Source organism: Mus caroli, unplaced genomic scaffold (assembly GCF_978045245.1).
Source record: "Mus caroli unplaced genomic scaffold, Mus_caroli_1 scaffold_14, whole genome shotgun sequence".
NCBI classification, from domain to species: domain Eukaryota; kingdom Metazoa; phylum Chordata; class Mammalia; order Rodentia; family Muridae; genus Mus; species Mus caroli.
In genome coordinates this window covers 113,096,351-113,115,864 of record NW_028227269.1, presented here as the reverse complement: position 1 = coordinate 113,115,864, position 19,514 = coordinate 113,096,351, and the positions used below count along the sequence as shown (strand labels likewise).

Here is a 19,514-nt window from a genome sequence, read left to right as displayed (position 1 = left end):
AATGAATGAGAAATTAAAGCCTCAGGTTTTGTTACTTAGTTCTACATTGGGACACAAAACAACACATTAAAGCAGTTGACATAGACACATATGACCATTATACGAAGTCCTGGTGCATCCAGTGAAAACATAACAGCAAAGACCAACCAGAAAGTTCATCTCCATCTCCTTAGGATGTGAGAAAGGCTTAATAACAAACCAACCAACCAGAATAGAGCTATACAAATTAACACTAAAAGTAAAACAAATTCTCCAGAAACACTACTGAGTTCATTGTGTGCTGACCATCTACTTACTTCTGGGTATGGGGCTTTCCCTTAAGAATGGATTTTTACATAGTGAGACTCCTTTGGGGAAAGCTAACTTTTCTTTCTCTATTTTTCTTTATTTTATTTTTAATTTCTTTGTTTCTTTGAGACAGGGTTTCTCTGTATAGCCCTGGTTGTCCTGGAACTCACTTTGTAGACCAGGCTGGCCTTGAACTCAGAAATCTGCCTGCCTCTGCCTACCAAGTGCTGGGATTAAAGGTGTGTGCCACCATGCCCGGCATTTTTTTTTTTTTTTTGAAAACTAACTTTTTCTTTGTGAGCAGTTATAGGAGATAGTGTCTGGAACTAAGCCAGGTCCTATGTAAGAAGAGCCAGTGCTCAGAAAGAATAATGTGTCTCTCCAGCCAGTATTTGCTGCTTTTTATAAATGACATTTAAAAACATACAAATGAAAGCTAAATGAAGCATTGTATCCACCAAGCCTGGCCATATTGAGATTTCATTTTTCACCATTGCTATGACATGCACAAAATGCACACCGAACCCCTGGATTTTTTCTGTGTGCATCCATTTCAAATTGTAGCTTTCCGCTTATAGTCCTACTAATATATATTAGAGTGCCTGAGGAAGACTCAAATGTTTGCTACCTCTAAAACTTAGTAAGCACAACTCACTCTTATTTATCTGTATCAAGGCTACTACCACACTAGTAAATATCACATGTTGGTTCTACCTTCATTTCTGTGGCTATTGTTAAAATATTCTGGCAAATCAAAATTTACAGGAGGAGGGGTTTATCTGGCTTACAATTTCAGGTTACAACCTACAAAGTAATGTCAAGCCAGCTAGTTAAATCCCACACACAGAAGCAAGAGGGACTTGCTTTCTTGTAGGAAAGGAAGGAGGGAGGCAAGCAGGCAGGCAAAGCAACTGATGAAAGACACCAGCAGCCTAATCATCAATGAAGCCCACAAGAGCTTCTAGCCATGATCATGGCCAAGTTACCTCGCTCTGACCCTGAGCCTGAAAAGTCTGGTTAGAAAAATGGAAAATATATGTACTCCCAGACCCTTGCATATCCAGAACCCAAATCAACTCCTTACCTGGTGAGCACCATCTTCTCTGAAGGAGGATTGAGACACAGAAGAGAGATGATTCTTTCAGAGATAGGGTTTGTCTGTGTAATCCTGGCTGCCCTGAAACTCTTTCTACAGACCAGGTTAAGCTAGATCATATATCTTCTTGCCTCTGCCACCCAAGTTGAAGGCAGCAAGGAGAACCTACTGTGTCTCACCCTGGGCAGAGCTTGAGTATATATATATTTCCCCAAAGCCCAGCCTCCACAGTGGCACACCTCCTCCAACCAGGCCACACCTCCAGATAGGACCACACCCTGCTCCAAGCATAATTAAATCACCACACCAACAAAACAAACAAAAGGACAATTCTTACTTGATACTTGCTTTCTATGGTGATGAGATACAAAAGATGCTACCAAGGACAATGTTAAAATAATGAATGTGGGAAATCAGAAATGCCTAGACCATAACCTGGGTTGTAGGTTTGGAAGAAAGGGATCGGTTTGTGTTCTTACAGTCAAGTCTCATTTTCTGCAGGGGCATATCATTTGGGCTGCTTGTACCATAATGATCCCTCTTTGTCCTCTGGTTATATAGAGTACAGCAACTTTACTACAACACAACTAAGAAAATAGATCTGTCAAAGTGAATTCGTGTCAGAATGGGAAAAGGCCCTTGCTGACATGCTTTACTACCTGAGTACAGTCTCAGATAGATAGAGAAAACAGACAATCAGACAATCTCAGATTGTTCTCTTACTTTCACAGAGGTGTTATAGTTGTATTACACACACACACACACACACACACACACACACACTCCACACTCATATACTACATGTAACCAAACTTAGAACTTAGTTCATAATATATATATATATATATATATATATATATATATGTGTGTGTGTGTGTGTGTGTGTGTGTGTGTGTGTGTGTGTGTGTGTGTGTTTTGTCTGCATAGCTATCTGAAACCACATGCATGCTTGGTGCCTGAAGATGCTAGAAGAGGGCATTGGACCCACTGGGTACTAGAGCAGCAGATGTTTCTTCTCAGCAACCATGTTAGTGTTTGGGATTAGTGCTCTTAAGTGGTTGCTTTTTGACCTAGTCTGAAGAGACAGAATGAGGGTAAGTTTTAGAGACTCAGATTAATTGCATTGAACAAGGAAGTCTCAGAAATGCCCGTCATAGACTTTGTTCTCTGCTTACATCACATGAAGAGCATTTGGAATACGTTGAAAGGAAAAATATAAAATACATAGGTCAAGTATTAAAAGGGCACCAGGAATAGAAATGGAGCTGAATCCTGAGTTCAAGGATATTAAATTGAATCAAGGGAGTACTGAACTTGTTTCAAGATCCAACACAGCAAAATTTAATCCCAGGAGATAAAGCCAAACAGATCTCTGAGTTCAAGGTCAGCCAAAAACAGAACAAGTTCTAGGTGAAGAAAAGCTTAAATGCAGGCATGGTAGTACACACCTTTAATGCCAGGAGACAGGCAAATAGATGTCTGAGTTCAAGGTCAGTCTTCACAGCAAGTTCCAGGACAGTCAAGCTTAGGCAGTGAAGGAGATGGGAAAGATGAAGATAGTGATAATGTAATAGAACAAGATCCTGCAAACAGCAGAACTTGTCAGCTTTGGCCATGTGGGTTTGGATTTATAATCAAAAAGAGTAGGAGGCTACTAGGACAAGTTATATTGATTAGCTGGAGTTAAAAAATTAATTGTGATTAAGAAGAGACCAGTATCATTGAGGTGAAATCTTCTGAGAAGTATTTTCTGAGTATACAAAGCAATTGTGATCCAGAGAAAAGCAATGCACCTCCTGCTGAAGCTCTACTTGGTAACATGTAAGTGCCACCCAGGTGGTACTGATGTTGAGATAGAAGGGTAATAAAAGCACTGTCGTCTGGGAGCTTGACATATGTGACCCACACTCTGGTCTCACAAAAGTTCAAGCATGGAGTGACATCCCCAAGGGGTCTGATGGGAAGCACTTAACAAATTTTAATCTACAGGAAAATAAGTAGGAAAAGGAAAAGGGTGGGAGAATAGGTAGCCTTTTAGCTAAACTGCCTTGGACTATGGAGCAGAAGGCAGTGAGGATGTAGCAGAGGTCTTGTAGAATACAGACACACTATGGCTTTATACAAACTAAGAGCATGCCTTCAGATGGTCTTTTAGAAAAACTGTACAGTTTGGCTTCTTCCAAAAACGTGTCCAAACCAAAAGGATCTTCCTCAAAGTGAAATGGTCCATTTGAGCCTCTCTGTCTATGGTCTGAACAAGAAAACACCTTAACAGGAATGAATCTGTAGGACTTTTTCCTGGTTCTGAGGTCATCACCTTACATGTCATGGTCCAGAATTTTACTGGGCCTGTGGATACTCTGAGCCACATCATTCCCACCTCTCCAGGCCTGATCATAAACAATGTAATTTTCATCCTCTCCTCCTGCAAGCCCCTGGCAAGGTTGAAGAGCCTTTGTTCATACTTGACTTCATTGGAAGTTCAAGGATTGGGCACACCAAGAGCAATGACTTCACTGACATCTCCATTTTCATTTCTCTGTTCGTTTGACTTGTTATCAGGAGCTGCCCTGGAAACATTCCAGTCACAGTGCTTCTCTTTTTGCCTGCCATAAAGGATTTCATCCCTTTTTCATGTCTCCCCATCCTCTTTTCCACATAGACTTTCAACCCAGTTCTCCTTTTTTACTTTCTGGGCCATTTCTCTAAGTTTCTCTTTATTCTTTTTTTGTTTGTTTGTTTTTGTTTTTGTTTTGTTTTTTTTAGCTATCTTTTTCTCCAATTTGGCTCACATTTCCACAGCTTCATGTACCTTCAGATCAGCAAAAGATAGTGCTTCAGGCAGTTTGCAAATTTTCATTTATATGTATAGACTGCAGCCCTTTTTCCACCAGCAGTCACTTGTTAATCCAATGGAATCATAAAGTTTTGAGTTCTTCTAGTTGGATACATGGAGGGATCTTCCATTCTAGCTGTTCTTTAAAAGTCTTCTTAGTAGGACAGTGCATCATTGGCACTTTAGGAGAAGGTGGTCCACAGGGAATTTTCTTACTCATCTTGAATGTTGGAGGCTCCATTGGGTATTTCTGCAATTCTACCATCAAAATAACCCTCTGTTTAGCTCCAGAATTGAATGTTCCTCCTTGCTGAGATGGCATGGCAGCAGCAACCTTCCTTGATACTATCTTCTGCAAGGCTACTCTTGTCATTTCTGTTATCTCTTCACTGTTCTCTTCATAGAGACATTGCAGATCTGGGTCATCTACATATATAACTTCCTTTGGATCTAGGTCATGGTATTTGCTGTAAATGTCCTTTTCTTTTGGTGGTCCATGTTGAATATCATATTTAATTTTTCCTTCATGATGCAACTGAATGGTCATTGAATTTGACACTTTTATTTTTGCCCCTTATCCAAACCATACTGGCCATATGGATCTCTGGGAGCACCTCCATCTCCAAAGTCCTCTAACATGCACAGAATCCAGCTTTTCTTGTATCTGGATCAGGGAGGCTCCATTCCAGAGGTGACCCACAAGGTCTTCTGTGATATATGCGATCTTTTCCTGTCTTCAGTATCAAGTTAGTCCTGAGATAACTGAGAATGGATGCCAAACAACAGGATTTGAAGGCTATTAACTCAATTGAGCCAAAGTCAAATGAATTCACAAAGACTGAATTTGTAAGCATAGGACCACCATGTGTCCTCAATATATTTTGTGTTACCTACTATTTATTTATTTATTTATTTATTTATTTATTTATTATTAGATATTTTCTTTATATACCTTTCTGTGGCCTCCCTTCCCCCCAGCCTGGAACCTGCCTGCTCAAGGGTGGAGCTACCGGCTCATTCGTCCTGCCACGCCCACTGCTGGAACCTGCCCTCTGCTGCCTGGAGGCACACACGTGTTCGTCCTGCTACTGGACCCTGAGTTACTTGGCGGGAAATTGGGTTCCCTCCCCCTTCCTTTATAAACTGAGTGTCTGGAAATATTAAATTGAGTCTTGATCAGAGTTTTGTCTTGACTCCATTGTTTCTTCCGCCCCGTCTAGATTCCTCTCTTTGCAGGGAACTGCCATTCTCAGTGAACCGTTCGTGTTGTGGACCGCGGGCGGGCTGCAACACCTTTCAAATGCTATCCCAGAAGTTCCCTATACCCTCCCTCCACCCTACTCCACTACCCACCCAGTCCCACTTCTTGGCCCTGGCATTCCCCTGTACTGGGGCATATAGAGTTTGCAATACCAATGGGCCTCTCTTCCCTGTGATGGCCATCTAGGCCATCTTCTGCTACATATGCATCTACAGATATGAGATCTGGGGGTACTGGTTAGTTCATATTGTTGTTCCACCTACTTTTAATAAGGGTTCAGCCTCTCCTCTAGCTTACCATCCAATGGAGATAAGGGTACAGAAAATGTATTAGAATATGAGGAAGTAGACCTGTTCAGCAATAGTTCTTTGGGGATGAGTTGATCTTCTTTGGAAGAAGTTCTGCAACATTGCTTACACCAAACATGACTCAGAAGTTGCAGACCAGTTCTCAAGGCAGGTAGATAGCAGGCACCTGTAACTCAATCATGAAGAATCCAGATGGCTCATCAACTGGCCTAAGGCTGCTGAAGCAGTAAGCAGCTGCAGAAAACTCACAAGCGGTTCTTGGGTGAGTTTCTCTCAATATCAGTATTACCACAAGTTGAGGTAAACAACACTACATAAGGCAAACCAATATATGTCTGTCATTAGCTAAGAATAATGAGGTGGAGCAAACCAACCCAAGGCTGAGTGCAAAACTTCCACTGTGTATGGGATCATATTTATACTCCTTCTTCAATGATCCTTTCATGTGTTTGCTATATGCAGACATCCTTTTACCTGTGACTGCTTCAGGAATAGTTTCTTTCACAAGTGTCTGCTTCAAGTAAAAGGTCTTTCATGTGTTTGCTTTAGCAAGTGTTTTTTTTTTTTTTTTGTTTTTGTGTGTATATATTACACTTTTAAGTTTAGTACTTTTATGGAACTCCAGAGTGTTTTCATATTGTTGGTCCTTTTCAATTTTCTCCAGGCAGAGTTTTCACTAATTAACTATGCTTGTTAATACAGGCCTATTATTGCAGTAAGTTCAAAAAACTATTTCAGCTTCTATGATTCTGCCATGTCCTGAGCTGCTGCAGCATTTCAGTTACTTATGTCAACTTTCTCATTCCTATGTCCAATTATTGTGTAAGTCTTTTTACTTTGTCTGTTATACTATGTAGGTGAGTAATTTATCTTCTGAACACAGGATCTCTGCCTGAACAGTAGCCTGATGAAGACAGGAGAAAAGCTGTTATCCCTTGTCATTCCCTTTTTAAAAATGAGATCTGAAAGAGCTGGTTCCAACTGCCACCAAGGAGGAACCTGGCACTGAGAGGGACATTGCAGTAACATTGGCACAAGTTAAAATCTCCGATGTATAAATAATTATCCCCACATAAACTATGTCCACTTCTCCCTTTAGCTTAGATCCATGAACAGTGAAGTTAATGGTATAAAGTTTTTCTCAAGTAAGACTCTGTAACTTGAGTGTAAGTCATGACAAACCTAACTGCATGGAAGCTCATGACAAGCAGGGGACACAATGAGGCCAGAAATCCACATAGAGAGATGAGAAGGGTCTGGATGGTACACTGTATTGTCTGTGGTTTCCTTTCTTAATTGTATTAACTAGTCTGTCCTGCTGTGATTGACATGTGATATCTCCATGTTCAAACACTGTAAAGATTCTTTGTGAAACACTTCCTAGATGCCTGTTTATTTGTTTGTATGGCTTTTTATAATTTCTGAGTAAAATCATACAATGTGTTGTAATAACTGATCTCCCTATCCACAACTTATTTCAGATCCTTCTTACCTTCCAACTTACCCAATTACAAACCTTTTTATCTGTTTTTTTCTGAAAAAGAAAAAAAATGAAAAAAATTGATGGGGATTTAAAGTAAACAACAACAAAATACAAACAAACATGCAAACAACAAAACCGACTAAAACAAACCAGGACATACACACACACACACACACATATACATATTCACAGACACACAAACAAATAGACAAAGACACACACAAACACACACACATATACATATTCACAGACACAGAAACAAATAGAGAAATAACACACACAAACACACACACACACACATACACACAGAGACACAGAGAACCATACATATATACAGATAGACACACACACACACAACCATAGATACAGATACAGACACACATCCATACACATTTTCCAACACAGACACACACACACACAAACAGACAGACACATTCACATACAGACACACACACAAAAACACAGTCACACACACACACACACACATACACACACACAAACATGCACACTCACACAGATAGTAAAATCAGTAAAATCACAGCTCCAGAGTCATGTTATATAGGCAAATTTAGGTGAGACAAAAATATGTAAACCAGGTTATATTGAAAAGAAATATCTTTAGATGGAAAAAATATCTGCAGAAATACCATTGACCACGTGTTTTGTTGGCTATCAACTTCAAAGCTTGTCTTCCATGATTAACTGTGCTTAATATCTCTTGTGCAACTCCATTGAAGAAAATTAATTTTTCTTTGTATGTGAGTGTCAATTGCAGAAATTCTTGCTTAGGGCTGAGAACTTGTGTCCATTTCTTCCTCCCAGTTGGGGGATTTTAATCTGGATGGACTTGGTTCAGGCTCTGTGCCTTCAGTCATAGTCTCTCTGACCTCATATCTACATCAGTCCACTTGGTCCAGAAGACACTCCTTCCTTGAAGACATCCAACTCTCATAATCTGCTCAATTTTAAAATTCTTTACTCTCGTTTTATGCATATTTCTTTATATCATCTTTGTAAAATTCCCATACTCTGATGAGTCAATTCTTTTCTACAGGATTCAACAATTAAATATACCAAAAAAAAAAAAAAAGAAATCAAATCTTGGAACATATATGAATCAGAACATGAGACACTAGTCTTAAGGACATGGGTGAACATTCAGTATGTTTTTCCCATTCCATGCATACACTCATAGATTATATATTTCATGTTTTACCACTGAGTTATATTCCTTTTTCTATATGAACAACTTTGTCACCTTTTATTTGTGGTGTTTTGGAAACGTGGGATGATTATTTGTTCCTCTATATGCTGTTTATAGAGCATGAATACCATGCTGTGAATAAACATGTGTGTGCAAATATTTCTATAATAAGATGTAGAATCCTTAGAGTACATGTTTGGAAGGGATACACTGGGATACAACATGATTTTGATTATTAATTTTTGGTGAATTTTCATAGTACTTTATACAATGTAAGTACTGTCCAAAGCCTTTGTTTCGAGATGATATAGGACTTAGTAGACCCCAGTCATATTGATAAAGGTCATGTTGTCAAACTGCCTTATAAACATTTATGTTTATACCCAGTAGATTGTCTGAACCTTTATCACAGTGGCTCATATGTAACTGTTTGTAAATATTGATGCAGACATTCATGAGTTGTTTGAGAATTGAGTATGATTGACATAGTACACAGCCACAGATGAGTAATGATAAAAACCTCTTACCACTGAATCAAGGGGCATCAAAAACAGGGCAAATAAGGATGTATGATATAGAAAATTAGGTTAACAGACATTAAATTCTATCTCTAGGGATTTAACTATTTCTTCATAGTGTACATATGAACTCTCAATAGCTATATTTACTAGGAGAAGACACAAACAAATCAAAGCAGTGAAAACTACCACATGAGAGACACCAAAATGACTGAGCAGGTAAAGATGTCTATGTGCAAGCTCATGAATATCAGTTTAATTCCTTAGATTTGAATTATATAAGTTTCTGTTATCACCACTAAGAATAGTATAACAATTAAAAAATTACCACATGGATGGGGAGGTATTCTTAAGGCACACCAAGCTGAAGGTCTTTTAGCATTTGAAAACTGATGGGCAAAATTAATCTACTTTGAGGGGAAAATTTCTGGAGTTCCACTCTTTACTACTGATGATTCTATCTATGTTTATATCATTAGTACTAACTAAACTCACATTTCTTATTAGTTAATGAAATAGAAGTGTTAGGATGTTTGGAAAGAGACTTATTGGAAGGTTCCAAATGGAACAATAGGGACTTAGTGTTGGTAGGTCCAGAAAATGGACTTAGTGATAAAATCTTTTGTTAACACATCTATAGGTTATATCTACAATTTAGTTACTCATGATAGCGGTCCATTAATCATTGATATGTAAATATTTTAAGTCCACTTAATTTTATTCTTTTTAGCAAAGTTTGAAGTATATAAAGTGTGTGAAACTCAAATATTACTTGCAGAAATCTGAAAGAAGTTTCTAATTCTCAAAAGATAGACGTTTTTGGAATTTACCACTGAAATCATCATCATCAACAACATCACCATGTCCACCGTCACCATCACCACCACCACCATCATCATTGCAAAGTACCATGTGTAAACCAAAGTGTTAACATTGTCCCAAAGTTGACCAACAGACCCAGGCCAAAAAATCTATTGAGAGCTTAACCCTTGAAGTTACATCCAAAGCATCTGCCCGGGACTCAGGGAAAGGATGTGAGATGCATTTCCTCAGAGATGAGTAGGATTTGGACCTATGCATCCTGTTGTCTAATCCATGTGCCTTCTCAGTCCTTCTTCTCCAGTTGTTGCCCAGCTGGTTCTTATGTAAGATATACCCTGCTCATGAATGTGCAAATTACTTGAGTCTATGTCAGTAAATACAGGGATGTCCACACCCTGAAAACAGCCTTTGATCAGAGTCCTCTCCACTGTCCCTGAACACACTGACTCTAACCATGGGATGGAGCTGCATCTTTCTCTTCCTCCTGTCAGTAACTACAGGTAAGGGGCTCACTGTTTCCAAATCTGAAGAGGAGATAGGGTTGGAGGTGACAATGACATACACTGTGCCTTTCCCACCCACAGATGTTAACTCCCTGGTTCAGCTACACCAGTGTGGGGCTGAGGTTGTGAGACTCAGTGATGGTGTCTTGCTCAACTTCTGTCTACAAATTTAGCAACTACTGTGAACTGTATAAAGCAGAGGCCTGGACAGGCTCTTGAGTGGATTGGATGAATTGATCCTTGAAGTTTTGGTACTACCTACAATCAGAAGTTCAAAGGACAGGCCACATCTACTATAGATAAATCTTCCAGCACAGACTTCCTGCAAGTAATATCCTGATATCTGAGAACTCTAAAGACTATTACAGTGAAGACAAAGGGTTGTAATCTCATCCTGAGTGTGTAAGAATCCCCAGAGGAGCAGAAATCTGCCCTGTCACTGAGATGACCAAAAAGTCTAACCTTTAGACTTGTTCAGAAATAGTAATATTGAATCTCCATTTTTATGCCTCCTCCTCAAAGTCCTACGTCACTTTTGTCTTGTTTTTAAAAAGACATCTGTGAATAAAGCTGTGCTGATTTAGGATAAACCTACAAGACAGCATATATTGCCAACATCTTCAGTGGTGACCACCTCTACTGACATGTTTTTACTCCACAAAACAATAAAAGGGAAAACTGTGGTGATGCATGATAAAAATATCACTGGATTCTGAGAGACCAGAACTGTTGTTGAAATAGTTGGAGATAATGAATAATTTGAATTTGACCTATAAAATCCAAATCACCAACATCTGGGCAAAGAAACACTCTTCATATTCTTTAGTATTAAGTGATCCTAGAAGAGTAGTTAACTCTGGCTCTGTTCTAGCAGAAGTCCCACTCTCTTAGAATGTGAGAAATACTTATATTAAAATGCATAGGTTTGCATATAGAATTCCTGTAGTTTGTTCAAAATATTATTAGATAACTTTTCATAGAATTCATTTACCAACATATACTTGTCAATTGAGGTAGGTTCTGTGATTATTCATAAATGGCTGTTCTTATATTTACTGTCTTAGCAGTCTCACTAATACAGGGTTGTTCACAAAACCAGCAGTGCCACATTAGTACCCTCTTCCATAACCCTGTGAGGATGGAACTACTTACTGTGTGTTGGCCTTCTCTTGCTGGACATGTGTCCACGCTTAAGTATTGTTAATAGACCCAATGTTGTTCCATTGGAGAAAGCTAATTTTCTATGCCAAACAAGTGTGAATTCCAGAAACTTCTTAGTTAAGAGTGAGAACCTTTGGCCATAACACTCTCTCAGCACTGGGACACCATGTGGATTGAGTCTCTGCATACCTTGTTCATGCTCTCACATGAGAGAGAGTCCTGTTATGTCTGGAAGACAGTTCTTTGGAGCCAGATCCTCTGTCTCTTTTATCCTTTTCAGCATTTTATTTTTTTCTCAGAAATGAGGTTTAATTGTAAAGTTATTTTGAAACTTAGAGTAAGTGCAATACCTCATATTCTTGTGGCACCTATGAGGACTCTCTAACCATTAACTCATGGTGAGTTGTCCTATGATGGGCACTGAGATGTTCAATTAATAACTCATATCATCTGGGAGCTGCACTGCCCTCCATACTCGTACCTCTGTCCCAATATACCTAGGTCAAAATAAATCATACAGCCCATCTGTATACTTTCTACTTGGTCTCTGAAAACACATATCCTACACAGCCATAGAGCATGCCCAGACCCAGATCACTGAGACAATTGCAATAACTGATCAGTGAGTATTATCTGAATACCAGCAATTTCTCATAGAATTTCCTTGCATTCAGTATTTTTTATAAAAATACTATAGCAGAAGATCCATAAATGTTCATGGAAATCTCAACATAATATTACTCTATTAACACTAAGATATTCCTAAATATATGTTTGGCAACTATGAACTGTACATTATATCTCAAGAGGTTTTCATAGAAAATTTGTAATTTTTTTCTCTTTTTACTTCATAATGCATTTTGTTTTAATCTCAGAATTCCTGGTTTGTTTTTCATGCTACATACATTTTATTTCCTCTTTATTTTAGTTTTTCCCTACATTGAAACATCTTTCCTTTTATCTTACTGCTCTTATAACACTTAACATTGGTTTATCCTACACCACTGTCATTTTTCTCCATGCCCCACCACCATTTCGTGTTTGAACCACTCTGCCTTATCTCTATGCATTCTTTGCATTCATTTTACCTCAATTTTATTACATCATCTCCTTTAATTCATGTGACCCTATTGGCCAATTTCTACTCTCTTGGTTTCTACAAATTAAACACACAATAAAATAGTCAAATCAGTGAACATTATTACAGACATAGGTTACCACATTCAGCATATTTTTAAAGGTCAGTTTATACCTTTAAACTTCATAATTTGTGTTTTACTATGAGTAGTAGTACTTCATTGTCTATACATCCCCCATTGTCAATATAGCGGGATATTATACAAATACTGGCACAACTTAAAACAGCTGTTGTATAAATCACCATCTACAGGTAAACTAGAACCACTTCTCCCTTCAGCTGAGGTCTGTGAACAATGAAGTTACAGGGATGCCATTTTTCTTAAGCCAGACAGTGCAACTTCAGTGTAAGCCTTTTCAAACCTACATGCAGTGGGGCAATTGACCAGCAGATGGCACACAAATGCTACAAATCCCCAGAGAGAAGAGGTAGTTATGAAAGGGACTCTGTATCCTCTGTGGTTATCTTTCTTAAGTGTATTAACTGATCTTCCCTGCTATGATTAACATGTGATGTCTCTGTGCTCATTAGATTCTTTACTCATTCATTCTCAGATTAATGTTCATTTTTTTTGGCTTCTATAAGCTTTTCAACAAAAGTAATACAGTGTATTCTAATAACCTTATCCCATCTCCAATTATTTCCAGATTCATCCTATCTTTGAATTAACTCAACTACACATCTTATTTTCTTTCAGAAAATAAGCAAACAGAAAGAAAGGAAGGAAGGAAAAAAAAAGGAAGAAAGGCAGGGAGGAAGGAAGGAAGGATGCAAGGAAGAAGGAAAGAAAGAAAGAAAGAAAGAAAGAAAGAAAGAAAGAAAGAAAGAAAGAAAGAAAGAAAGAAAAGAAAGAAAGAGAGAAAGAAAGTTAAGTTAAAGGGGAATTAGAAAGAAACAGAAGCAAAAAAAAATTAAAAACAAGACCCAGAAACACACACATACACAGTCTAATGGGGTCAAATCATCAGAGAGAGAGAGAGAGAGAGAGAGAGAGAGAGAGAGAGAGAGAGAGAGAGAGAGAGAGAGAGAGAGCACAAGCCTATCCCATTTTTCAAGCACGGTGGGCCTTGATGAGCTGAGACAGTGTATGGTTTAGAGCTTTATTGTAGAAAGGCATGGGGAAAGAGAGAAGGTAGAAAGAGAGAGAGTCGGGCCATGACCACATGTAGCGCGGGGAGAAGGGAAAGAGAGAAGTAGGGTTAGAGAATAAGAAAGGTGAGGGCTTCAAGAGTGCAAGGAGGGGCCAAATAGCCCTTTTATACTGAGCTGGCCTATCTTGCTGTTGCCAGGTAACTGTGGGGAGGAGCATACCTGGCTATAGTCAGGTAACTGTGGGGGTGGAGTCTAGCCAGAATGCCAGAAGCTTGGGACATTGTCTGCATGACTATAATCACAGAATTATGGACAGGAACCTGATTCTGGGAACGTGGCTGGCCTTTCTGTCCCTTGTAGATTTCTCTATTGGGTCACAGGAGCAAGCCCCATTCAACCAAAATAGACTGCCTATCACAGTCCCACAGATTCTGAGTTCAAGGACATTCTGATCTACAGAGCAAGTTCCAGGTCAACTAGGGAGGGCTACACAGAGAAACTCTATCTCAAAGACTTTAAAAATGAGGCTGTGACGAAAGGATGGACCATCTAAAGACTTCCATATCCAGGGATCCATCCCATAATCAGCTTCCAAACGCTGACACCATTGCATACACTAGCAAGATTTTGCTGAAAAGACCAAGATATAGCTGTCTCTTGTGAGACAATGCCGGGACCTAGCAAACACAGAAGTGGATGCCCAAAGTCAGCTATTGGATGGATCACAGGGCCCCCAATGGAGGAGCTAGAGAAAGTATCCAAGGAGCTAAAGGGATCTGCAACCCTATAGGTGGAACAACAATATGAACTAACCAGTACCCCGGAGCTCTTGTCTCTAGCTGCATATGTATCAAAAGATGGCCTAGTCTGCCATCACTGGAAAGAGAGGCCCATTGGACTTGCAAACTTTATATGCCCCAGTACAGGGGAATGCCAGGGCCAAAAAGTGGGAGTGGGTGGGTAGGGGAGTGGAGGGGGAGTGTATTGGAAACTTTTTGGATAGCATTGGAAATGTAAATGAGGAAAATACCTAATAAAAAAATAAATAAAAAAAAAATGAGGCAATTTGTGGCCAGGCAGTGGTGGCGCACAACTTTAGTCCCAGCACTTGGGAGGCAGAGGCAGGCGGATTTCTGAGTTCGAGGTCAACCTGGTCTACAAAGTGAGTTCCAGGACAGCCAGAGTTATACTGAGAAATCCTATCTCGAAAAACAAAAACAACAACAACAAAAAACAAAAACAAAAAGAGTCAATTTGTGTTAAATGAGCTAAAAATAAAGATAGATTAAAACACATTGAGTATTTTTAACTCCTTTTATTCATTATGATACAAAAATAGTAACTCACTCTGGTAGCCTTTAGAAAACCACATAATTATTTGAAACTTGTTGCTAAGAGTTGTGTATGTGGCTCAGTGGTTCTGATGTTAATCTTGTGTGTCAGCTTGATTGTACTGGAAGTTGCCTAGAAGATTTATCAAGCACAGTTGTAGATATGAGGGAGATTCAAGAGACATCTGGATCATTAGGGCTGTGATTCAATATCTTGTTGTACGAAGTGGTTCATTGGAAGAGTGCCTTTGCATAAAGTACTTTCGCCCTGGACCTTTCTCTTACTTTCTGTCTTCTGTCCACTGATAGGAAAATTACTTTCCCCTACTGCATGGTCTTTGCCACTCTCTTCTGCCTCACCACACATGGTTCCAAATCAGTGAATTCAGGGGGACATGAACCAAACCATCTCAAACTGGGAATGAAATATTTCCTACTTTGCACTGTGTGTAGCAGGTGCATAGATGAGGTGACAGAAGATTAACTACCATGGAAGCAAATACTTGACATAAAAAGGGTTGGGTTTGATACTCAACACTATAGCAGAGGCCAGGAAGTTTAGAGATGTCAATCCATAGAGTACTTGTCTATCATGTATAAGGCCCAGAGTTCAATCACCAGTTCCTCTAACAAATATATATTTGTGTGTGTGTGTGTGTGTGTATGGTATAGATCATATATTTTGTGTATATAAATGTTGAATGTGGCTATTAAAGAGAATCAACCACTTTCCTTTGTGTAGGCATAAATTTTTGGAAACCTACATTTACTGAAGGTTCAAACTCTCTTCTAGCCCAACACCCAGCAGATAGTGAAAGAGAAAAGATTTTACGATATGGGGGAAGTGGACTGTTCAGCAATAGTACTTTGGGAGTGAGCTTGAACTTTATGGCAGGAGTTCATTCACATAGCAAACACCAAATATTTCTCAACATCTACAGACCTCTAGGCACGTAGACACCAGTCACAAACCAGCAGATGTAGTTCAATCCTGAAGAAACCACAGGGCTGCCCAACAGGTCTGATGCAAGGTCAGAGAAACCTCATGGACAGTTTTTAAGTGAGTTTGAGTCAGTGGTGGCATTATCACAAGTTGAGCTCACCAATGATGTATATGACAAACCAATACATGCATGACTTTAATGAAGAATAGAGAAGTTGAGCAAACCAAATCAAGGCTCAGTGCTAGTCTCCTCATTTCTGTGGGGTCATATTGATACTCTTTCCTCACAGATCCTTCCACATGTTTGCTATATGAAAACATCCTTTCACATGTGTCTGCTTCAGGACAACATTCTTCTATGAGTTTGTTTTAGGAAGATGATAGGAGCGACCCTGTTTGAATGTTTACTGCCTTGTCAGCCATAAGTGCTTTTTTACAAAGTCTTGGTCTTAGTGGAAAATAGTACCTTAGTTGATATCTCTGTGGGAAAAAGTTGAGGCCTCTATGGGAAAGTACCACCCCAAGTTAAGAGCAAATAGCTATAGATCTTATTTACAGGCACCTAGCAACTCATTCTCTTCTTTTTCTCCTGCTGAAATTTTTTCCTATCCAATATCCTACTTTTGGGAACATGTGCATTCTTCCAGAAACAAAGTGATTCTGCATCATCCCCCTCCCCATACCCTGCTTTTCTGGGCATAAAAAATGCCTGGGAATAATAAAAATTTGACAGCTTGATCAACCATACTTGCTGTCCATCCTTGTGTACCTCACCTCTCATTTTCTCCACAGGTGGTTCCTCAGATCCTGTTTAACTGTCCCGCAGGCAGTGTCAGGAAGACATTCTTTCACCTGTGTGCTCCGGTAAAATATCATTTTCCATAACTAACTCCTCAAATATCTAGAGGCTTCCACTTTATCTTTGTGTTCTATTTTGATATGCAATAAAATAGTTGATCAAAGGAAAATTATGTGGGATTCTTTCTTCTGATTTGTTGGTTAGTTGGTTGGTTGAGTGGTTATTGTTGGTTTTTGTTTGTTTGCTTGCTTGTTTGTTTTGAGACAAAGTGTGTCTTAGTTAGGTTTTTACTGCTGTGAGGAGACACCATGACCAAGATAACTCATGGTCTGGCTTATATGTTCAGAGATTCAGTCCCTTATCATCAAGGTGGGATCACAGCAGTGTCTACACAGGCATGGCAAGAAAGAAGCTGAGAGTTCTACATCTTGATCTAAAGGCTGCTAGGAGAAGACTGACTTCCAAGTGGCTAGAGGGAAGATCTGTAAGCTCACCCCCACAGTCATACACTTCCTCCATCAAGGAAAGGTCTTCTAATAGTGCCACTACCTCGGCCAAGCATATTCAAACCACCACAAGGTCTCCTGGAACCAAGGCTACCCATAAACTCCTAGTCCTCCTGTCAAGGTCTTTATAGTGCTTGACTTTTATAAATGTGCCATTCTATTTTGCTGAAATGTTCCTTTTAAAGAAGCATTCTAATGAGAGAGAGAGAGAGAGAGAGAGAGAGAGAGAGAGAGAGAGAGAGAGAGAGAGAGAGAGAGAGAGAGGAGAAGATAAATGACAGAATGAAACCATCAACACCTTGCAATCCTTCATGACAGTTGTAACATCAACCACTAGTGATGCCTGGCAAGCCATTTGATCTTTCAAATAGATGGAAACGCCCCCACATTGTTTAGCCTTGTCCTACCTCTGTGCATAAACAAAGCATGCTGTTCAATGCTAAGGGGTTTCTCTATCTAAAGAAGCATCTATGTGAAACAAACAGAATTCTGTATGAAGTATTGAATACTATCAAGATATTACATTCCTAGCCAGCAAAATTGCTCAGAGTATAAAGACCCTCATGACCAAATCCAGCAACTGGAATTAGATGTTAGAAGTCCACTTGATGGAAGGGTTAAAGAAATTCCTCTGTCTACCACACGTGGCATGTGTGTGTGTGTGTGTGTGTGTGTGTGTGTGTAAACATATATACATGTTCAATCATTCAATCACTAAATAAATATAATAAATAATAAAATGTTTCTAATTCACAGCTATGGGACACTCTACAGGTCAAATGATCCAGCTTCTTTGATAAAATAGTAAATGAAAATAAAGGTGGGTGGTCCTGGGATGTTAACTCAGTGGTTTAAAGCATTTATTGCTCTTACAGGGAACAGAGGCTCAATTCTCAACACCCACAGCACCCACATGGCAACTCACCACCATCTGTAACTCCAGTCATACAGGATCTGATGTTTATTTCTGATGTCTTCACACACTAGGTCCACATGTTACATACAGATATACATGCCAGCAAAACAACCATTTACATTAAAATATATAGTGTTTATTTTTATTAGTAGGGGCTATACATTCTAGTTTCCAAACTTTCAAGTACATTTGAATTTTTTCATGTATCAAATATTCTATGGGTTCATGTTAAAATTTTATAATTTCCCATTGAAGGTAGTACACACCATTAATCCCATCACTGGGGAGGCATCGGTAGGCAGACCTCTGAATTCAAGGCCAGTCTGGTCTACAAATAAAGTTCCAGAACAGCAAGGGCTACACAAAGAAACTCTGACTCAAAATACAAATGAAACCATAACAAAACCTCTCAAATTCATAAAGTATATTTTAGGATATTTAAAATAGTAATAATCCTACTCATCAGAGACAATCATTACTATGAATTTACCATATATTCTTCTATTGGACCAGTGACCATGACAAATCCTTTGGTGTCCCATGAGCCTGATAATTGGGTCACACAGTGTAATATTGCCTGGCATTGGAGAGAATGCTAGGAAGCCAGGAGAATGTGCTGCAAGAAGCACAGACCTAACAACTGCCATCCTGGGAGGAGAAGCATAATACCCTAGTTTTGGATTTACATAGACCTGGTTTTATCTTTCTGGTCATCTATTTCTGCCCATATGGCCTTGAGAAACATTTGCAAAATCCAAGATGGATTCCAGTTAGTACACAGTGGACTGAATAGGATGCTGGTCTCTGTCAATCCTTGACAGCTGTTAGTGGCTATTACTGCCATTGGTGTTGGCCAGAAGAACAACAGTGTGCAAATATACCCTTGTAAAGGTGAGGTAGAAGTCTAATGGTCTTGAAGATGTTTTCTTGGTTTGGGCACCAAGTTGTGAAACTGAGCAAAACCTTTGTGATTGTTGCCACCCACTGTCATCCTTTGTTTAGGCTTGATTAGGGGAATGCTTCCTCACAGACAGTAGTTATCTATGTTGGTGACAGATCTCTTAAGGATTTAGAGTGTGGTGAAAATGACTGGACCCTGGGCTCTGAGTATAAATCTGGGTAGACACCTCCTTCTGAAACCCTAAGGCTTTAGCCCTTTAGCTTTCAGCTGCTCTGTGATAGGATTGGCTCTTCTATGGGTCTGTTTTTTTTGGTAAGGACCCACTGACTGTAAGTGTCATTTGTCACATACATTTTGATGTCCCTGGCTGCCTGCCCTTCTGTCTCATCTAGATCCAGCCATCAGAGG

At 39.3% G+C, this 19,514-nt stretch overlaps 1 pseudogene; it reads right to left on the bottom strand.

Moving 5' to 3' along the window:
* Window positions 1-3,492: 3,492 nt before the first annotated feature.
* On the bottom strand, window positions 3,493-9,890 carry LOC110306644 (SNW domain-containing protein 1 pseudogene; annotated as a pseudogene).
* Between the last annotated feature and the right edge of the window lie 9,624 nt (window positions 9,891-19,514).